This window comes from Panthera tigris, chromosome D1, assembly GCF_018350195.1.
Source record: "Panthera tigris isolate Pti1 chromosome D1, P.tigris_Pti1_mat1.1, whole genome shotgun sequence".
Classification (NCBI taxonomy): Eukaryota; Metazoa; Chordata; class Mammalia; order Carnivora; family Felidae; genus Panthera; species Panthera tigris.
Genome location: NC_056669.1, coordinates 2,316,974 through 2,338,192, shown reverse-complemented (window position 1 = coordinate 2,338,192; position 21,219 = coordinate 2,316,974). Strand labels below are relative to the sequence as shown.

The 21,219-nt window shown below is 45.1% G+C and overlaps 1 protein-coding gene across 3 annotated transcripts in view; it reads left to right on the top strand.

Moving 5' to 3' along the window:
- PDGFD (platelet derived growth factor D) overlaps nucleotides 1–21,219 on the top strand; it is a 221,345-nt gene that overhangs the window by 171,024 nt on the left and 29,102 nt on the right. The gene's annotated exons all lie outside the window — the stretch shown is intronic.

The window sequence follows — 21,219 nt, the reverse complement described above, 5'->3', positions numbered from 1 at the left end:
ATTTACAAGTTAGCGAAGTTACTGAAGGACCTTTGTTGGATGAATAATTTAATTCCTCTGAAATGTATAGTGTGTACAATTAGCACAGCCATTTTTTGTTGTTGTTGCTCGTTTCTCTAAAATTGATTAAGCACGGGGTGCCTGGGTGGCTTAGTAGGTTAAGCATCTGACTTCGGCTCAGGTCAGGATCTCATGGTTTGTGAGTTCAGGCCCCGCGTCGGGGTCTGTACTGACACCTCGGAGCCTGGAACCTGCTTCAGACTCTGTGCCTCCCTCTCTCTCTGACCCTCACCCGCTCATGCTCTGTCTCTCTCAAAAATAAATATACATGAAAAAAATTTTTTTAAATAATAAAATTGATTAAGCATGATTATCTCTGTCAGGCAAACTCTCTTTTAAAATCTTAAGACTTTTTAAATATAAATATTTCCTGTTTTATAAGATGATCTTTTCTTTTCACAGCATGTGAATTTTAGAGTTTTCAAGTTCCAGAATTAACATTATTTTGCAAACCATGGTTACTGTTGTATGTTAATATTTTATTGCTACCCGGATCTATGTTTTTTCCCTTAAAAGAAACCAAATATGTGTAGTGAATAAATTTTTAAAAAGACTTTGACCCTGTTAGCCGAGTTAAATCTATGAGAACCTTTGCTATATCTTGAATTTCAATACTAAAAGCCCCTGAAGGAGTAACTCGGAAATCAAAGGACAGAAGTATAGAAAAAATATTCTTTTCACACGGCCTTAAAATAATTGAACTAGTCACCTGCTACCCCCACCTTCGTGGCATTCATTTTAAGGCAATACCTTGATAGTTTAATAAGAAGAAAAACACTTTTGGAGATAAAACTAAATGTCAACCCCCGTCTTGCAGCCAAAACAGTGACTGTATAGTTGTCACACATTTGGAAATGTTTACGAAGAGATATAATCATTAACCCATAAGCCAACATTTACCTTTAAGCCACCTGCATGAATACAAATAGCTTAAGAATGAGTTGGCCACTTGAAAATGTGATCTCTCAATGTACTCATCGAATTCCCATTGCACCGATGAAGGATTGTCATTAAGAACTCGAGAAGGACAAGGGTCCCATCATGCCTGTGGAGCTCAGCCATGATTCAGGTCTTTGTGGAGAGCCTGGTATCTTCCAGGCTCTGTGTCTGCTCCTGTGACAGCAGGACAGTTGATGGAAGGTACGCGGAAAGTCCTTCTATACTCTGGGAACATGGAGGAGACAGACTCTACCTCAGACCTAATAGTGATCCCAAGGAAGTGATTTCATTTGTGTTCCAAATGATAAGGCAAAGTCAGCTAGAGGGAAACCTCCCAGCCAAGGGAATAGCCTCTACAGATTTAAAAGGGCTGATAAGGCACAAAATAATTCTGGGAGCCCAGAGAAATTCGAGTGACTAGCTGGAAATCATGTCACAGAGGAAGAGGGAACCGGATACCGAAGGTTTTGCCATACTCCGCAACAGGCCACAAGCTGTGGACAACCTGAAGGATTTGGGGCTTAGACATCGCGTGGGTATTGTAGCACTTTCTGTTCTGATTTTACTTTTGAAAACCCATGTGACAGACCAGCAGAGGATAGACTGCACTTGGGCAAGATAGAAAAAAAGACTTGGCTAGGCAACTATCATAGACATCCAGAAGAGATGTGATGAACGTCTGAATTGAAAGTCAGGTAGAACACCTGGTTTTGAAGGATTAGAAAATGATGATCTGAAGAATGTAGTGACTAGGTTGATGATATGCAAATTAGGTGAAGGTGGTTATAATATTCTAGGAAAAGGGACACAGGAAGATGAGCAGGTTTCATGGGAGTATTGGCAAATACCGTTTTGGACATGTTGAGTTTGAAGAGCTTAGGGGACCCACCGGGGGGTGGCCAGAGGACTTTGGCAAAATGATCTGATTCTCTGGCCAAGATTTCGTGGCTTGGGATGTGCAGTTGGGTGTCATTCATGTACGTATTATTGCTGAAGCCAGGAAATAATAGTTTTGGCTTCTCTATATTAACTATTATTGCACAGTTTACTCAGGTCCTAAGTATCAAGTATCAGAATCCTGGAAAACACTAACACTCAAAAAGGTGTTAAAAGACAGGAATCCAGGGAAGAAATACCTGGAGAAGTAAAAGGAAGAACACCAGGAGCCCCCGGGCGGCTCAGTCGGTTGAGCGTCCAACTTCGGCTCAAGTCACAATTGCATGGTTCTTGAGTTCAAGCCCCGCATTGGGCTCTGTGCTGACGGCTCGGAGCCTGGGGCCTGCTTCGGATTCTGTGTCTCCCTCCCCTTCCCCCACTCATGCTCTGTCTCTCTGTCTCTCAAAAATGAATAAACATTAAAACATTTTCTAAATGTTCATTTATTTATTTTGATGGTGGGGGGAGAGGCAGAGACAGAGGGAAAGAGAATCCCAAGCAGGTTCTGCACTGTGAGCACAGAGCCTGTCATGGGGCTTGATCTCATGAACTGTGAGATCATGACCTGTGCTGAAATCAAGAGGTGGGATATGGGGCGCCTGGGTGGCTCAGTTGGTTGGGTGTCCGACTTCAGTTCAGGTCATGATCTCACAGTCTGTGAGTTCAAGCCCCGCGTCGGGCTCTGTGCTGACGGCTCGGAGCCTGGAGCCTGCTTCCGATTCTGTGTCTCCCTCTCTCTCTCTGCCCTCCCCGACTCACACTCCGTCTCTCTCGCTCTCTCAAAAATAAATAAACATTAAAAAAAAGAACATCAGGGCATGCATACTATCACAAAAGCAAAGGAAGAGAGGATTATGGGGGCATCATTGACAACAGTAAATGCTAGAAAGATTGGAGCGGTCCAGAGGAGGGCTGAGTGCCACAGGACAGCTGGGGGGCTGATGAGCACTGATGAGAGAGGATTTGAGGTGATGGACAGTGAGGCCCCTAAGGTCGACGGAAGGCTGAGCCCGTGGCGGAGTATGGAGGTAGGAAGCATCTAGAGGGCTCGCTGAGGTTCAGGAGAGAGGGACAGCAGCAAGAACCCAAGGGCATGTGAGGTTCTGGAGGTCATGGCCACAGACTGCACCGTGTCCTCAATAAGATTGCAGGTGGACAGGGGCTGCTCAAGTGTGGGCACAGAAGAGACGCAGGAGTCACTGGGTACTCGCCCTGCCGTCCACGTGGACACGGGTGTCATTCAGGATGCCGGTGGCAGGAGGTGAGTGACTACAGATGCGGGAGCACAGGTGCCTCCCTAGTTAGTGACTGTGGGGAGGTGGCCGGGTCTCCAGCAGAAGCAGCGATACAGAGAGCCACAGCTGGAAGGAAGAAGAATTTTCTTACTGCTAACAGCCGAGCTTCCTGCGTTTCCGAGGGGGTGACTGTATATAAAGTGGCTTGTAAGCCTGCGGTATCTTTCCCGATAATGTTGATCACCTCTGGCCGGCACCTGTTACGGATTCAGGGCCATAGGACTGTCCTGTATAAAAAATCACAGGGGTTTGAAAGTGCCAGAACGGAGGCACCCACACGTCCCAGCCTAGCGGGGCCTTCCCAGCGGCCGCTGTCGTGATTTAGGCCCAGAGGGAAGCAGGGTCTTCAGAGGACCGTAAGTGGGGCGTCAGTGAGGTTCTAGGGGTAACAGCACTGTGGGTCCACAAGGCGCCTCCCAGAACATATCATGCTTATGCTGCTCCAGTTTGAAATTATTCTGCTCAGTAGTTTTTAGACTGAGAACGCTCAACCAGTGTCAGAAAATCAATTTAAAGTTTCCCTTTTATTTTTGCGGAGAATACGGAGGCCAGGCTAAAACGGTTCCCAAAAGCAACATTCTTGGCTACGTACGGTAAATCGTCCGCTCTCTGTCCCGTCCGTGAACGAAGAGGTTGGCAGAGGATAATGTAGTGTTCTCCTGGGAGTAAAGATTCTTCTCCACTTATATCGTTATTTTCTATAAAAGTTTATGGCTTTTTTGTTGTTGTTGCTGTTGTGCCTAAAAGAATACTATCTTCCCCTTAACGCAGGAGAGTGAAGGTTTTTTTTTTTATTCTGATGAAATCTGATCTCTGCATTGGCTGAGTAGTGACTGTATATTAAATATGATTGCACAGTCCCCCCCTCTGCATCCTGTGCTCTCTGAGAAGAGCTCAGTGCTAGAGGGAGCACTCAGTACCGTCACCTTGCAGGGACAGGTTCTGTGCGGGAGCCCCCAAGACCAGCCGTGCCTTCCGCCAGGGTTTCCTGTGCAGTCTCTGCTGGGGGAAACGGTGTCTGGGGTGGGGAATCCCTTTCCTGCAGCCTGGAAGGCAGGAAGCTGTGAAATGTCAGGCAGTATGAGAGGAGTTCACCAAAGACTTCTTGAAAGGGAGGTGAAGGTGAATTTCACCTTAGAGTGGAGACTGCTGTGGTCAACGTTTGCATACGGTAGAGCTGGGAGCTGCATCATTAATCCTACCCAACACCACCACTACCCCATCTCCCACCCCATCAGGGTGCAGGTGCATTTCTGCACAGAGACAAGAGCTTTGCGTTTCAAATGCATTATTTCTACAGTAAGTATTCCATTAACACAGCACACACAACATTGTACAACTTTCATCCAGTTCAGATACAACCAAAGGGGGATTTTGCAACTCTTGGATTTATATTAATTTTATAATGTTTATTTACTTTTGAGAGAGAGAGAGAGAGAGAGAGAGAGAGAGACAGAGCACGAGTGGGGGAGTGGCAGAGAGAGAGACAGAATCCCAAGCAGGCTCCAGGCTCTGAGCTGTCAGCACAGAGCCCAGCTCAGGGCTCGAACCCACAAACCACGAGATTGTGACCTGGGCCGAAGTCAGACACTCAACTGACTGAGCCAGCCAGGTGCTCTGTGTTGGATTTATTTTAAAATAGAACTCCCATAGCTAGAACTAAACACTAGTGGCTGACCACTTTGGATGAGAAAAATAATTGTGGCATTTTGCAGGGCATGACCCCGGGTGTCCTTGCTAACTTCTTAATGCTTTGCATAGAAGGAAAGATAACATGGGGCACCTGGGTGGCCCCAGTTGAGCGTCCGACTTCGGCTCAGGTCATGATCTCACAGTTTGTGAGTTCAAGCCCCGAGTCCGGCTCTGCGCTGACAGTGTAGACCCTGCTTGGGATCCTCTGTCCTTTCTCTGCCTCTCCTCTGCTCACACTCTCACTTTCTCAAGATATATAAACATTTTTAAAAAGGAAAGATAATATGGTTATAGAGTACATGTTTACTATAGCTTCAGAAGATTACTTTAAAAGATGACTGTTAAAGAGTCTTCCTAAATGATGCAAAGTTTCCTCTTGGTTCTCACACGTCAAATGCAGAGAGAGCACAGTAAATGCGATTTGGTGTCTGTGCATTCAAGGCTTCTGTATCATTTCATATAAAATAAGGTTTTCCTTTACAGATGATTTCTTTTAAATGCCAGTGATTCTTCCTGGGGAGAACTGATATTAGAAGAAGAAACATTGTTTTGCACATGCATCTAGCGTGGGATTACCTCCACCTCCCTCTGCATTCCACCACCCTGTGGACTATTTCTCCCTTTGAAAATCTAAATATACATATTACGTGAGATAATAGCGGGTGACACATTGTGACAAGTGCACACCGCACGGCAGGTGTTATTTGTCTCAGAACACAGGCTGGGATACATTTTGGAGTAGACCTTGGATTCAAGGTGAATGCATACCTCACTCCCCCCCCCCAGGACCAAGAGGACCACGGCCTCTGGACATCTGCCCCGTGGGCCTCCCCTGTTCCCTGTGCGCATCAGAGAGGACACCCACTCAGCCTTCCAGGACGGTCGGTTGCCTCTGAAACCGAGCTGATTTTCCTTCTCTTTCTTCAGCACCAACGGAGTTGGGCCAGAGCTGAGTAGATACCAGAAGGGTACTTGGGAGTAGTACGCATGGTTTCCCCCCGGGGGGTTTGGAGAGGAAAATGAAGAGTGACCAGAATCACCCTGGAGGTCTGCAGAATGATGGAGACAAGGACTCTCCTTTCTTGGAGCGTCCTTCTTCGAGCATGCGCCAGCGTGGAGAACACCTTGGACCAGGCGCCGGGAGACGTGGAGTCTAGCTCTGGCTTTGTCACCAGTAGGCTGTGGCCCCTTTAGAATGTCATGGCTTTGGACACTTCCTCCAGCAATAGCTATGGTTCTCTAAGTTAAGCTGCGGTAACGAACATCCCTGAAATCCCAGTGGCTTCCCACTCGTGTAGGCGCTGATGTCACTCCATGTGGGAGTCCAGCCCGAAGGGTCAGTCCCCCTGCAGACAGGCAGCAGTGGGAAAAGAGCAAGCGTGAGCCCCAGTGTGTCCTAAAGCTGCTTCTCCCATTCAGTTGGTTAGAGGAAGTCATGCGGCCAAGCCTGCCTTCTGGGGGCAGGAAGTACCCTCCTCCCATGCGGGGGCGCCGGGGACAAGCCCTCAGAGGACAGGCCCAGTACCCAGGGGCAGCCCAGTGCCTCTGAGTTGAAGACACTGCTCAGGGATTTGTAAAGTCTCGTTGAGCTTCAGAATTACAAGCTTTAATTCGTAAGTTAGAAATGGCAGTAAGTAGTTTGGATGTAGAGATAGATGTCTTACCAGGAGATCGGAGCCTGCGCGAATTAGTGGCTTACATATGCATACATAGTTTTGGGGTTTTTTTTTAAGTTCATTTATTTATTTTGGGAGAGAGAGAGAGAGAGTGAGTGGGGGAGAGGAGCAGAGAGAGAGGGAGAGTCCCAAGCTGCTCTGCACTGTCAGCACGGGGCCCAATGTGGGGCTCAATCTCATGAACCGATCATGAGATCATGACCTGAGCCGAAATCAAGAGTTGGACACTCAACTGACTGAGCCACCCAGGCGCCTCCCCCATCTTTAAATGTTTATTTATTTTTGAGAGGGAGAGACAGAGACAGAGCGTGAACAGGGGAGGGACAGGGACAGAGGGAGACACAGAATCTGAAACAGGCTCCAGGCTCCAAGCTGTCAGCCCAGAGCCCGATTCAGGGCTTGAACTCACAAACCACAAGATCATGACCTGAGCCCAAGTCAGAGGCTCAGTCAATCTAGTGAACCACCCAGGCGACTGTGCATACATAGTTTTTGTCTATAAATTCCTTCAACTATTTTAAAGCGATTTCTTGCCCTTTTGAAATTTTGTGTTTGCTGTTGTGAAGAATGCATGAATAATGGTCCTTTAAGTAGGTATAACAATTTGTAGTGGGCAAAATACATACACCTGTTCCTGACGTGACTGTATTGACCGTGTTTGGTTTGTTGACTCTGTTTTTCCAATGCCTAGAACATGTCGAGCAAGTAGGAAGCACTCGGTAATTTCCTGGAGGCTGGGGTAGAACTCCTTTTGTAGAGAGACTGCTGGATAGAGTCAAGGGGCTGGAGGAATGCATTCCATCCCCTTGGGGAAAGTTCCAGAAGGCACAGCCCTTGCTTGCTGGTTTTACAGAAATGACCACTCAGGAAATCAGAAAATCTCCTCTCAGAGGCTGCAAACCTTTATTTTATGGAAGGTATCTGTGCCCATACCTGCTCACGCGGTGGTGGTGAGAGTGGGAGTAAGATGAGGGATGTTAAAGCTTCCTGAAGACTTGAAAACCTCAGGGCCCATTTGAGGTGAAGAAAGGTTCGGCCACTATAGGTTGGGTGGCCCAATCAGCAATGTTTCCTAGGACAGAAATGTGCAGACGGTTTCCGTCTCAGCCTTTTGATGCATCCGGTGTTTTTCTTGCAGCTTTCCATGGAATGATCTATTTATATTCAAAACATTCCTCTGAGATAGCGATGGCTGTTGCCTCCGTTTTGACAAGAAAATGTTGAGGCCCAGAGAGACTAAGTACTTGGTGCAAGGACTCCAGCTGGTCAGGGATGGAGTTGGGATTGGATCCAGAGCATCTGACTCCAGAGCTAGTGGCTTGTGGCCCCCCTACCCCCTGCCTACCCTCTGCAGAGGTATTAAATTAGCATGGCCATCTTTTCAGGAGACAGATAACATATTGGAAAGACTGTACTAGTTTTGGAAAGAGTGCGGTGAATGTCCACGTGGGCCAGTTAGTTTCACATGAGGTATCTAATTTAATCCCCAACCACCCCTGTGGGGGATTAAAAAAAAAAGGTGCTTTTCCCATTTTATGAATCAGGAGCCTCAAGCATAGAGTCTACTTTGTCCAAGGTCACCCAGTCAGCGTTCCACGTGGAATTCAAATCGGAGTGCTCTGTGTCCAAAGCCGGGATGTGAAAATGCTTTAGCCCACGGATCACTAAACCCCTGCCACCAGCCAGAGTGTTGCCATCCTTATTCAGCAAAGGAGGCTCGCCACTCCCTTCCTCTTCATTTAGTTTGTTCTTACAGATCCTGTGATGAAAGCCATCGGGCCCATTTGTATTCTGGTGTCTTTATGATCCCTGCCGGGTTGCGAGATAGCTTTTAGTAATCCCACCAAATCAGCCCCTGCTGACCGACCTCAGGGGTCACCGTGAAGTGCTTAAGGGATCCTCATCTGTTGAAAGTTCTCATCAGGCAAACATTCTAACTCTTCTATGAGGAAGAAAGGTAATTTTGTACCCTGCTGAGAAACGAGATAGAACTAAATTATATTTGAGTGGAGAATGCTGTTATCATGTTAGGGATTTGATTACCAACATGAGGAAGGACTCTTAATTCTAAGCTTGCCCTAGAAGACTGTGGACATCCCAGAACGGTTTTCCATACCAACAGCATTGGATTTCTTGGTTCCAATTTTTTCAACTGCTCTCGTCTCTCCGAACAGTGATCTGTTGTTTCCTGTGCGTTTTCTAGGAACTCCATTATGCTGCTGAAGATCACAGAATTCGAGAGGATAAAACATTGTTCTGTTTTCTTGTTTTCATACACACAGAAAGGGAGGCACGTCAGCAGGGGCCCGAGAGATGTGGCTGTGTGAAAATCTGGCTCCCTACGAGCTAGGACAGGTGCGGTCCAGTATGTCTGGACACGTAGGCTCCAGGCACCAAATCTGACCGTGATGCTGATGCCTGACTTTCTGGGAGCCTGGTTTCCTTGTATTTAGGTCAAGGGTGGTCAGAACGAGAACGCCCTGAGAGCAGTGACCTTGGTGTTCTTTTCTGGATCTCCACCACTTTGAACCACTTGGTCAGAAATAGTGGAAGTCTTTAAATGTCTGGTGAAGGAATGGTTAAATGCCACACCAAAAAACAAAAACACAAAGCAAAACAAAACAAAAACATGCTCAGCATGGCATTCAGGACCCTCTGATTTGTCCTGCATGGCCTACTCTTAGTAGAGTCTCACTCTCCTGTCTACCTGTCTGCTCTCCTGACTGTCAAAATCCCTGATTGTCATTTAGGGTCAACTCCAAGGCCCCTTCTTCTGAATCCTTTCTCCAGTCTGCCTACATAGACTTGAGCCATTCCTTCCTCTGTAGACCTACAGGACTTTGCTTATGGCCCTAATAGAGCATTTATTTCCATAGGTCTTGCGTTATTGGTGTATTTATTCCACAAATATTTATTCACCCTCAGCTGCGTACCAGCCAGTATGCTAGGGCTTTAGGTGAATCCTCTCATTTGCCCCTCAAAGCAGTCCACTCAGTATTCATTCTTTCATTTAACTAGTACTTACGAATGCCTCTTAGTTAACAGACTCTGTCGTAGGTGCTGGGGTTGAGCACCGTGCAAGTTAGAAAGCATCTCACCCTCCGAGGGCGTTTACCCTCTACCTAACGGAGAGACGCAGACTTGGAAACAGGTCCAGAAATAAGTAAGATAATTTCACGTAATGGTAAGCCATTCAGAAAAGTAAATGACGTTAATAGAAGTTGCTGACCTGAAAGGGAATGACAACAGGGGAAGGAGTATTAACCTAGGTGAGATCTTCCTCCAGGGCATTTGCACCTCTCATGCATCCGGGCGTTGCCCGGGGCCCAGCACGGTGAGGTCCAGCTTGTTGTCATTCAGAAGTCTTAAGGTTGTGACTAGAACGGTGAACTTGGTGATCTGTCAGCACCTTCTGTCCCCAGAGCGTGCCGCTAAGAATGAAGGAAGTAGGAATACGGTGTACGTGTGAGATGTCAGGTGTTCAGGGGCTGTATCGGGCCGCCTGGCGACTGAGCCACGGAGCGGTCAGCTCTGACCGCTGTTTCCCTCCTGCAGAGCAGAAGCCGTGGTTTACCCAACCTCGGGCGTGTTCTCTCCCTTTGCCTTTGGAGCGCATCGTACTTTTAATTCTTCCGGCAGTAGAAATCATCTTGGTGATTCTGTTTGGCTTAGAGGAATGCAGCCTTGAACTTGCATTCTGTACGGGACGCAGCACACGATCCTACAGAAACAGTCAAGCAAGAAGCAAAGGAGGGCCGGTCTAGGATTAAAGCCTTGCTGTGCCCAGCCTCGTGTTTTCACTTCCGAACACTGCCGCCGAACACGGCTGATGTCATCCCAGGCAAGAGGAGAAATTGGTGACAGGCCAGAGTCCGTAAACATGAACTACTGGGACTGAGATTGCGGGATCTCTCATTTAAACGCCTCTTGTCCTGCTCAGAAGTGACTTTTTGCACCTGTAGGAAAAGACGCCCGTTGTTCACTCGGGAGTCATGATGAAGTTATGTGGACCCAGGGACGTCTTCACCGGCTTCAGCCACGGAGCCTGGCCACAGGATCGAGTGTTCGTCTCTGTGGCGCTTTCCCAGCCCTTATCAGAAAGACACCCACGAGGAACTCAGCACCAAGAAGCTTGGCTGAAGGCCTGCTTCTTCAAGATCTGACACCTGCCAGCTGCTGTCCTTAGTTGCTAGTTGAGTGGGGATGGAAAGAGGAACCTGGAGGTCAAGCATGTGCAAATCTCACCTTTTGTCACGAGTGATTTGCAAGTGAAGGGTGCCCTTCCGTTTCAGACTAGCCATTACCCAACTTGCTGGTTTAACCACATAGCTGTGTCGGGAAATCCCCTACGGTCAGGTCAGGTCAGGTCAGGCCGAGAAGAAGGTTGTGCTTTTAATTAATTGTTAGTTCATTTCCGTACTACTGCAGGATGAACATGGCTATTAAATGCTTCACATCCGGGCAGCTTGTAGGGCCACATGATCATTGTGATGGGTGGGGGTTCTGCTGAGCGCATGGGGTCCAGTGTGGGGACAGGGTGACTGCCCACAAGGAAAATGTTTCACCAAAACACCAACCCACCCGCCTAGGCAATATTCACATTTTTAAATAGAGCAACTAGCTTTCTGAATGCTTTATGACTGGCCCGTCCCTGGGCCCCTCTTTAGTCCCTGAGTCCCTCTTTAGATGTTCTTGTTTGCTTTATAAACCTGTCACTTGCTGAACAAGGTTTCATGAGCACCTTTTCCTGCCAGTATGATGGGTTGTGTTGACTATGGCTTTGTCTATTACATTTCAAAGGGCGTTTTCTCCCTGCTGTGAGATCTTAGAAGTTTTAATTAGCAGTGGGATAATTGGAGTTTGTAAAGGAAATGATTTTAGCCAAGGGATTTTGGTGATGCGGCCTTAATCTTCATTGTGTGTGTGCGATTTCCATTTTTCCTAATATTTGTTGTAATAATATAATTAGCTTCTGGCCAAGATGAAGATAATCCGTTCATATAACATCATCCTTGGGAGTGTGAATTTTAGCACAGTTATCCAATCAAAATTAAATGCTTTGTTGGATTTTGAGTATGACACAGTCTTTCCTCCTCAACGAGGGAAGCAACACGGAAAGTAAAACGAGTGCCTTCTGTATACCAGGAGGTACGCTAAGCGCAAGGAAATGAAAACATTTAATAATTGCGGCCAGGATTTCTTCTTTTCACTTCGAACCTGTAATTTTTCCTATCCTCAGCCATCCATTTTGGCTTGGGCCTGTAACTATCTGGAAGATTAGCTTAGCGATGTCACAAGTACCATCGTTAACAATTTTCAGGCTCCTGGTGAACTGAACCAAATGTTCTTTCCGAAATGCATTTAAGGAATGTGTGAAGACCTGTACGTAGCACAAATCAAGGGTGTTTGTTTATTGTATGAAAGGACTCTTGATAACTGAAAGGGTGAGCCCAGGAGCAGAGACAAAGGCGTGGTGGGTCAGCCTGGGGTCCAGGTAGCTGCAGCCTGGGGTCCCGGTCCCTGCAGACCCTCTTCCGAGACAGGTTCTGTCCACATCCTGTCTCCCCGCTTCCTCATGTCCTAAAGCTGCAGAAATGATGGATGGCATGATGTACTCAAAGCGTTTCAGACAGTGCCCGGCGTGTGATCGGTGCTCCATAAAAGGCAGCTGTCACTGCAGAGTGATGAGTCGTAGAGCTTTCTTAATACCAAACAACTTGATCGCGTTCACAAGAGCCGTTAACCAAATTGAAATGTGCACCTAGCTCTCCAGCAACACGTTGAAGAAAGACCTCTGGCAGGATCTTTCTAGATGAAAATTAAATGTTCGTTTATCATTTGGTCCGTATCAAGCACAGCGAAAGCTATGAGCAGAGTTGCATTTTGTCCTTGTTTGGGTAACACAGAGTTAATTTCATCAAGCTTCTAGCCCATCCATCTCTCCTCTCGAGGCTCATTATGTTTTCATCTGGCCATAGTACACAAGCACTAACTGGAGGCTGTTCATCGTTTTCTATCACGGTAGATTCACTCTCGGTCTACAAACACACCTGCACCCTTCTCTAGCTTTGTATTGTGGCCCCCATGATGCCCTCGCTGAGTTGATGTCTTCTTCGCTGCCTGCTGAAGCCTTTCCTCTTTGGCCATTGCACTTGAGTTTGGTCTAATCTTTGCTCATCTTGTTGTAATAGCTCGCCACGCTAAGTCCAGTCTAAAGAAATCAGATATAGAAAGTACCTGGTCTTACAACATAGGAGGAAAAATGCCTTTTAAAAAAATACTTGGACATTGGCATCAAAATTTCATGGATGATTTGTTGACGAATCCTAGATCTAAATTAAACCATTTTACTCTATCGTCAGTAATGGGTGTAGGATTGAGCCCTGTGTCAGGCTCTGTGGTAAGCATGGAGCCTCCTTGAGATTCTCTCACTCTCTCTCTCTCTCTCTCTCTCTCTCTCTCTCTCTGCCTCTCCCCCTGTCTCTCTCTCTCCCTCCCCCCTCCCTCTCTTTCTCTCCCTCTGTGTCTCTCCACCCTCATACACTCTTTCTCTCTAAAAAGTAGAAATTATAATATGGTTGAAAAGTTGTGAAACCAACTCTTGAATTAGTGGAAAGCTGCAAGTGTGTCCTATCTGTGGGGGATATTTGTTATTAAAGATTATTTATTTTATTAGCATTTTATTTCCAGTAGCAGATGACTCATACCCAGGACTTCTCAGAGCTCTAAGAAGTTATGTTAATAATTTCAGAGGCCAATTCTCTAACTTTGAAATACGCTTCTTGATTCTTGTTGATTATTGATTCTTGAACTCTCGATATACTTGTACTAGATGTCGTTGCCAATAAAAGCTGGCCTTTCCCATATTACTTAGAAAAGAGCTGATTCAATGATGAGCATATAATGAGATACACTTGTAAAGGTTTGGTTGGATCACAGACTAGGATTGAACCTAAGGATTTTCATTTTTGTTTTATTCTGTTTCCATAGACGTTCAGTCATGGACGTGTCATTATTTGCATGCGCACTGATGGCACTGTATGCCAGAAATTCATGTACTAAAGTCTCAGAAGTCTTTCTTCTAAAACATCTTTCCCATAGAGTCATCTCAGGGCACAGCCTCCAATTTTAGCTTTATTTGATTTTCCTCAGTGGGTCATGAGCAGAGTGTGACGAACAAATGAAGAATCACTTAAGGAATAAATTGTGATAGTGTATTTGTTTGTTACCGTTTTATGAATCCAGACAAATCCCTCTATTTCTTTCACATTTGAAAAGAAAGACCTCTACGTACGCACTTACCCAAGAAGCACAGACAGAGTTAGGAGAGGAAATTCTGTGTTCTGTGTCTCTGAGGAAGAAATATGAAACCTCACACCCAAGAAAAATTTTCACAATAAAAGAAAATGCCCTGACAAATGTCCTTCAAAACTTTCCCCAAATAAGTCATCCTTGGTAAGTTAAGCATTGTTTTGGCTGAAAGCTGTTTAAAATCTCCAAGTAAGCGCGTATTTTTTGCTCTAAGAGGTGGAAGAAATCATCCTCCCAAGCAGTGAACCGGTTATGGCTCATCTACTCACATACAGTGTAGCCACCCAGGCTGAGAGTGAACAGCCATCCCCTGTTGAGATCCGGGAACAGGTGGTACAGCCAGTTAGCTTCCAGGCTAGAGTCCTGGCCTGCCAACAACTGTCTCCAAAGACACTTGTTCCCAGATCCACTGTCAAGGTTCAGGACGGGGACTCACGTGGACACCCGCCGTCGGCATTCCGTGACTGGTCGCCTTGGTGGGCGAGGGAGGGGATGTTCCCCGTGTCCACGTGGAATATAGCACCTCGCTCTGGGATGACCCCAGGGTGACTGATGGCCAGGAGGGGTTATCCGGCCATGTCCTGTCTGGAATGAAGTTCCCAATCATGTCTCAGTCTTTGATAGTGAAGATGATCGGTGAGAATACCCATGGCCTGTAGTGTTATCGAACCCGCGGCTCGATTGGTCTCCAGCCTGTGAGTCAGCCGTCCTGACACGGAGCTGGACGGGTGCCTGTCCGGCCCTGAGCTGATGGCTCCCTGCCTGTTTCCCTGGCCGTTTTTATATCATCAAAAGTTGGTGTTGCATTAGCCACATTTTAGGTGGAATCAAATGTCATAATTCTAGAACACTTCTTTACTGTCCCACTTTGAACAGTTCTCTGTCGTAACTGATGAGAATTATCTCTACCAAAGATGCTTCTATTTTCCACCGGAGAATACATGGGTAACACTATTCAATCTAATAATATAACATAAGGCTTTTAGAGGTAAGTGCTCACACTTTTTATTGTTTATTTTTTATTGTTGTGAATGTATTTTCAGTCGTGCTTCAATCAGCTGTTGGTACATTTTTCTAGCAGATTTGTATGATATGAAGCATACTCTCACAACCTTTCATGTATAAGAAATCATTTCATTTTAAGGATGTAACGATTTCATGTAAGGATATTAACTGTTTCTCTGTTATGTCTGGTACAAGTATATCTGCCGGTTTATGCTTTCAATTTTGTTGTTGGTATTTTTGGATTTGTGCAACGTTTAGTATGCGTGAGGTGTATCGACTTTTACGCTTTCTCACTTTCGCGCTCATGCTTAGGATTTTATCTCTTCCACACTGCAGTTATACAAATACCCATCTATGTTTTCGTATACTTTTAAGTTTTTGTTTTTACGTACCTCCCCAACTTCCTAGTATGTAACTGTTTTCTCACACAAATCAATCTTTCAAAACCAAGCCATTTAAAAAATACAGATCTCAGAATCATGTCCATGTTTTCAAAACTACTCCAAATAGACTCTTAAGGGAGCGGGTTTCATTTCAAAATCCCAAATAATGAGTTTCACTGCCAGAATGTGGTCCTGAAGTATTATAACGTGAGGACGTAAACTGAGAATAAGTTATTTGTGATGCCATAAATGAATTCTTCGTAGACTCGGATGGTGCCGACAGGATGACGCATGCCGTCGCTGGGCGGCTTGGAAAGCATGCGGCTCAGAGATCAATAGCTTCTTGGACTGTAGTCCTGACTGCAGCCGTGATTAGCTCAGAGATGCTCGACAGTCCCTCTGGCTCTCGGGACTGCAGTTTGCTCTTCGGTCCAGGGAGGGCTTGGACCCCTAGATACCATCTTAATGAGTCACCCACGGCTGTCCCTGCAGGGACTGAGGGAACCAAGTAGCCGAAATAGCATCTCCTTCCTTTCAGGATGAAACAGACTCCACTGGAGCAGCAGGAGGTAAGGAAACAAAGCGCTGAATTGGTACCTACCTCTTAGAGCCAGCGAATAGTTCCCTCTCCTTGGAAGGATGGGACACGGCTTCGAAAGCATGAATCCCAATTTGTTGTCACAAAGGACAGAGACGTGTTTTTGTAGGCTGGACCGTTGTGATACATTTTAAGTGATGATTCACTGTTGGTTCTATTTTAGCATTTAAGTAATGCTAAAGGCACTGCTCTGTCAAGAGACCCCACAGTAGAGGAGTTCGTCTCGTGTTAGCCTGGAGCTTGCAAAAGCAAGCTGTCTACCCAGGATGATACTAAAAATATGCAGGAGGCAGTGTGACACAGGCACAGCTGATCAGAATGGGCTCCGACTGGAAAGTGCTGCTTTGCCCGGACGGGGTGGCCGGGAAAGCGGGCGGACGTCATCCCTGAATGTACCCTGGGGCCCAGTGACATGGGAGCATGTACCCAAAACTCAGCTAAGAATTTGGCATAGAGCACAGAAGAGATCAGCTCCCTGCCATTCCAGAGCATGCACTCCAGCTGGGGAAAGAGATAATGAACAGAAAACCAAATACAACACCCTTTCAGACTGTCGTAAATGCTTGAAAGAAAATGAAGCAAATGAAGTGGCTTGAGTGGCCAAGAGTGGGGGTATCTTAAATAAAATGTTCAAGGAGGGTTCTCTACAGATGTGCTATGTGAGCATAAAATAATGAGGAGCCAGTCCCTGTAACACTTGCAGAAAGTGCATCCCAGATGTAGGGAACAGCAGCAGATTTTGACCTAAGGGAGGACCCCCGGAGTGTTATTTGAAAGATGGTAAGAGGCCATTTTGGTGGGAGTAGAGTATGTGGGAAACGTGGAACCTCAAATCAGAGAGAGACGCTGCAGATGAGGCAAGCAGGGGCCACCTTGTACAAGACCAGATCCCAAGTACAGTGGAAAGCTGTTGGAGGGATTTAAGCAGAAGAGAGAAGTGAGTTGATCTACACGTTTAAAAGATACCAGTAGAGTCAAATAGCCCAGAAATTAACCCATCCATCTACAGTTAGCTAATTTTTCACAGAGTAGCTAAAAATACTTGTTGGGGAAAGGTACTCCGTTCAAGAAATGGTGTTGGGAAAACTGGATACTCAAATGTAAAAGAATGTAGTTGGACCCGTATCTTAACGCCACTCACAAACACTAACTCAAAATAGAGTCAAGTTAAATATAAGACCTGAAACTGGAAAACTCCTACAAGAAATCATAAGGGAAAAGCTCCTAGACATTGGTCGTGGTGATGATTTTCTTTGGAGATGATATCAAAAGCAAAGGCAATGAATAAGCGGTGAGACTACATCAAACTATAAAAGCTTCTACACAGCAAAAGAAACAGAAGAATGAAGAGGCAGCCTATGGGATGGGAGAAAGTATTTGCAAACCACATATCTGAAAAGAGGTTAACATCCAAAATATATAAGGAACTCATGTAACTCAATAGCAAAAATTAAATAAATAAATAAATAAATAAATAAATAAATAAATATCTGATTTAACAATGGGAAGAGGACCTGAAGAGACATTTCTTTTCCAAAGAAGACCTATAAATGCTCAACAGGGACATGAAAAGATGCTCACCATTACTAACCAGCAGGGGAATGCACATCGTAAGCACAATTAGGTATCACGTCACACCTGTTAGAATGACTAGTATCCAAAAGACAAGAGGTGACAGATGTTGGTGAGGATGTGGACAAATGGAACCTTAGTGCACTGCTGGTGAGAATGCAGACTGGTCCAGCCACTGTGGAGAACAGTAGGGAGGTTCCTCAAGAAATTAAAAGCCTATCGTATGACCCGGCAATCCCGCTTGTAGTTATACAATTGAAAGAAACTAAATCACGGTATTGAGGAGGTACCTTCACCCTCCACGTGCGCTGCAGCATTATTCACAATGGCCAAGATGTGGAAACAACCCAGTGCCCACTGACAGAGGAATGGGTAAAGAAGATGTGAGATGTATATATTCAGCCATGAGGCAGAAGGAAGTCCTGCATTTGAGACAACACAGATGGGCCTTGAGGACACTAGGCTGAGTAAAGTAAGTCAGGTAGAAAAAGACAAAACTGTATAAATCTCACTTATATGTATACTGTAAAAAAAAAAAAAAAAAAAAAAAAAAGGCTGTCTCAGTTGGAGGAGCGTGCAACTCTTGGGCTTGGGTCGTGAACTTGAGCCCCACGTTGGGCATAGAGGTTCCTTAAAATGTTTTTTAAGATTAAAAAAAAAGCCAGACTCACAGAAATAAAGTCATGTGGTGGTTTCCAGGGTCAAGAAAGTAGGAAAGCGGGCAGTTGTTGGCCCAAAGGCACGAACTTCCCATTATAAGGTGAATAAAAGTCTAGGGGTCTAATGCACAGCATGCTGATGTAATTAACGATGCTGTATTATATACTTGAAAGTCGCCAAGAGAGAGTATTCTCAAATAGTCTCACTACACACACCCACACACAATTTTAATTATGTGAAGCCCTCAATGTGTTAACCAACCTTCTTGTGGTAACCATCTAGCAACATATACACATATCAGATCATCTTTTTGTGCACCTTAAACCTACATGGCGTTCTATGTCAGTTATTTTTCAGTAAGGTGGCAAAAGACAAGGCCACCATGGCCATCCTGTGGAGTACAGACTCTGGGCTCTGGAGACAGTGTAGCCTGGAGAAAGCTAGTGACTGAGAAGCACGGCCTTAGGAGATTATGGTGGAGGAGATCATCATGTCAAGGATAGATTTAGACAGCAAATGGTTATGTTCCTTCCCCTGCCAAGACTGACCTTTCAGCTCTAAAATTCATAGGTTCTACATTTTATTCCTTGGAGAGGCATTTTTCCTTTTTATAAGCTCATTTTAAATATGCCATTTATAATTAATGGCAAATTTTGAAATAACCTAAAAGAAGGTTGGTTTCTTTTAAGTGTCTAATAATCATGTTGCTAAGAGAAGATAAATTTACTTTTTATCTGGAGGTTAATGAAATCCTCTGTCATTTTTACATGTTAAAGTTTTTAGCTGGAATCCTGTAGCCCAGACAGTAAAGAAGAGAAAAGTGTTTTTGTGTAGTATTTGTCTAGGTGTGTGGGCATAAAGACACTTTATATTTAAAAAGTGCTTAACAGACATTTTTACCATATACCTATGCAAGAAAATGAAGTAAATTGAAGTCACACAATTTAGGAAGTATAGATATAAAATCTAACTAAGAATACCTCAAAGGGTATCCCCATAGAAGCTTCCACCAATATTCTGCTCTATGCCTCTCCTGTTTTTCTTTTAACTTCCCTTTGGACACTGTTTCGTCCAAGCCAGCTACAATGATGTGAAAGATCATCACCCAGCTCGTACTTAGAAACAAGTTCTAGTGCTCCTAGCTTTGCAAGAAGTTGGCCACATGCTATGGAGCACACCCATACCGTTTATGTCTCTGAGAATTGGTTTTCTGATCATTAAAATGAAAAGATTGCACTAGATAATAGTAAACTTCTTTCCAGCTACAAGATTTTAAGATTGTCGCTCTTGTGATTTTCATGCATGGTCAACATAACCCATCACTGGATTTTTGTGCTGGTGACTCTCAAATCTCTCTCCAAAGTCCTGGTCTCCCTCACATGGCCCACTCTCATTTAGCAAATCGCCTCCTCAGCATCTCTACCTGGATGTTGCATGGGCACCTCAAACATGCCGTGCCCAACAGGACTCGTTAACTTTCCCCAGGAACAACTTTTTTCTGTGTATGTTCCTCACCCTTGTCTAGACATCAGTCTCTCCTTGAGTGTTGTACCCCACCTTTCTTACAAGTGACGCTCTCCTCCCTTATCTACTTACCTGAGTCTATAAGACTCAGCTCAAGAGTCACCTTCTTGGGTCAGATTTTTCTAAGCCCACTTCTTCTCAGGTCCCACATAAGTTTATTGCACATGTTACTTACCTGTTCGTTTATGTGTTTACCTTTTGACATCCTAGAGGGAAGGTGTCGTTTCTTAGTTCCGTGATTCTACCCTCCGCTTAGAATGTATCACATAATTGGTGATTAGCAAATATTGAATGAATGAATGAAAATGAAAATCCCACGATGTGAGGGTTCCTCAGGTACTTATCCTACCTGGTATCTGTCCTCCCACCAGGAGCCCCTTCAAGACATGGAGAAGCTGTTGTCTCTCTTGCCCAACGTCACCTGCTCACCTGCTTGGAAGACTTCCATAAATACCAACCTTCATTTGTTTGCATGCATCCGTTTCCTGTGGGATCTCCATGTCCTTTTTATGAGAATCCTGTCTTGCAGAGTGCAGAGACCCAATTTCTCTTTCTGTCTCATGTTTCCTGAAGTTGAGACCAGAATAATGACATCTAGCCAGTTTTTAATAGATGTTCATTCCTTGAACCCCACGCTTGACTTAGTTCTCTCTTAGTAAACAACTAAATTTTTCTAACACAGGCATTTATACATAAACCAGTCTCATCATGAGCAATTAACATGTGCATTTCTAGCTCCTCGAAATGTTAATGAAATTTAGACCTGATACTTAGCTCTCGTTCAGTAAGTATACTTGGGTAAATAAGCCGGCAGATTTGAGTATCAGAATTTTCCTCAACATCATCTTCACATACGCTCTGGTCTGGCTAGGAGACCTCACCTGACTCGCTTTATTTTAGCAGGTTCAAGAAACCGTCTGTGACGTGTAAAAATGGTAGAATCAGCTTTCCTTCCCACTCTGTTTTTTACAGTTACTGCTGCTAGAGTAATTAGCAAGACAGTCACATACCAATTGGAGACCCATTTGTCTTTTAGGAGAAGTTTCTTTCTCCAAGATCCATTGCTGTCACCAACCCTTTGAGGTTTCTCTGAGATAACTGTCTCAGGTCTGCCCATTACCTTCTTTCCTCGGGTAGCACTTTGTCACTCCACAGCCATTTCCTTCCCCTGCCGTTCTGCCTGACATTTCTTGATAGAGTCAGGAATGGCCCGTTGTCGGTTAATTTATCTTTGGAAAGATCGCTGATACCGTAGACCAGCTCAGTCGGCAGGATTGAACATGATGCAGAACCGAGTTCAAACCAGATAAACAATACTGATAATGACTGTTATTACTCTTTATGAGGCACCTTATTAAGTGCGAGTTATAATTACATAATTAGTGCATGCACCTCTCAAAACTACCCTCTTCTTGGAGCATCCCGCACCAGCCTTTTACAGATGAGGAAGAGAAGGATCGGAGAGGTTAAGTAGATTGCCTGAGGTCACACAGCCTGCAGGTGACCGAGTTAAAATCTGAACTCCTGTCTGCACGTTTTCCATTTCACCAGCCCTTATGAGTGAATGT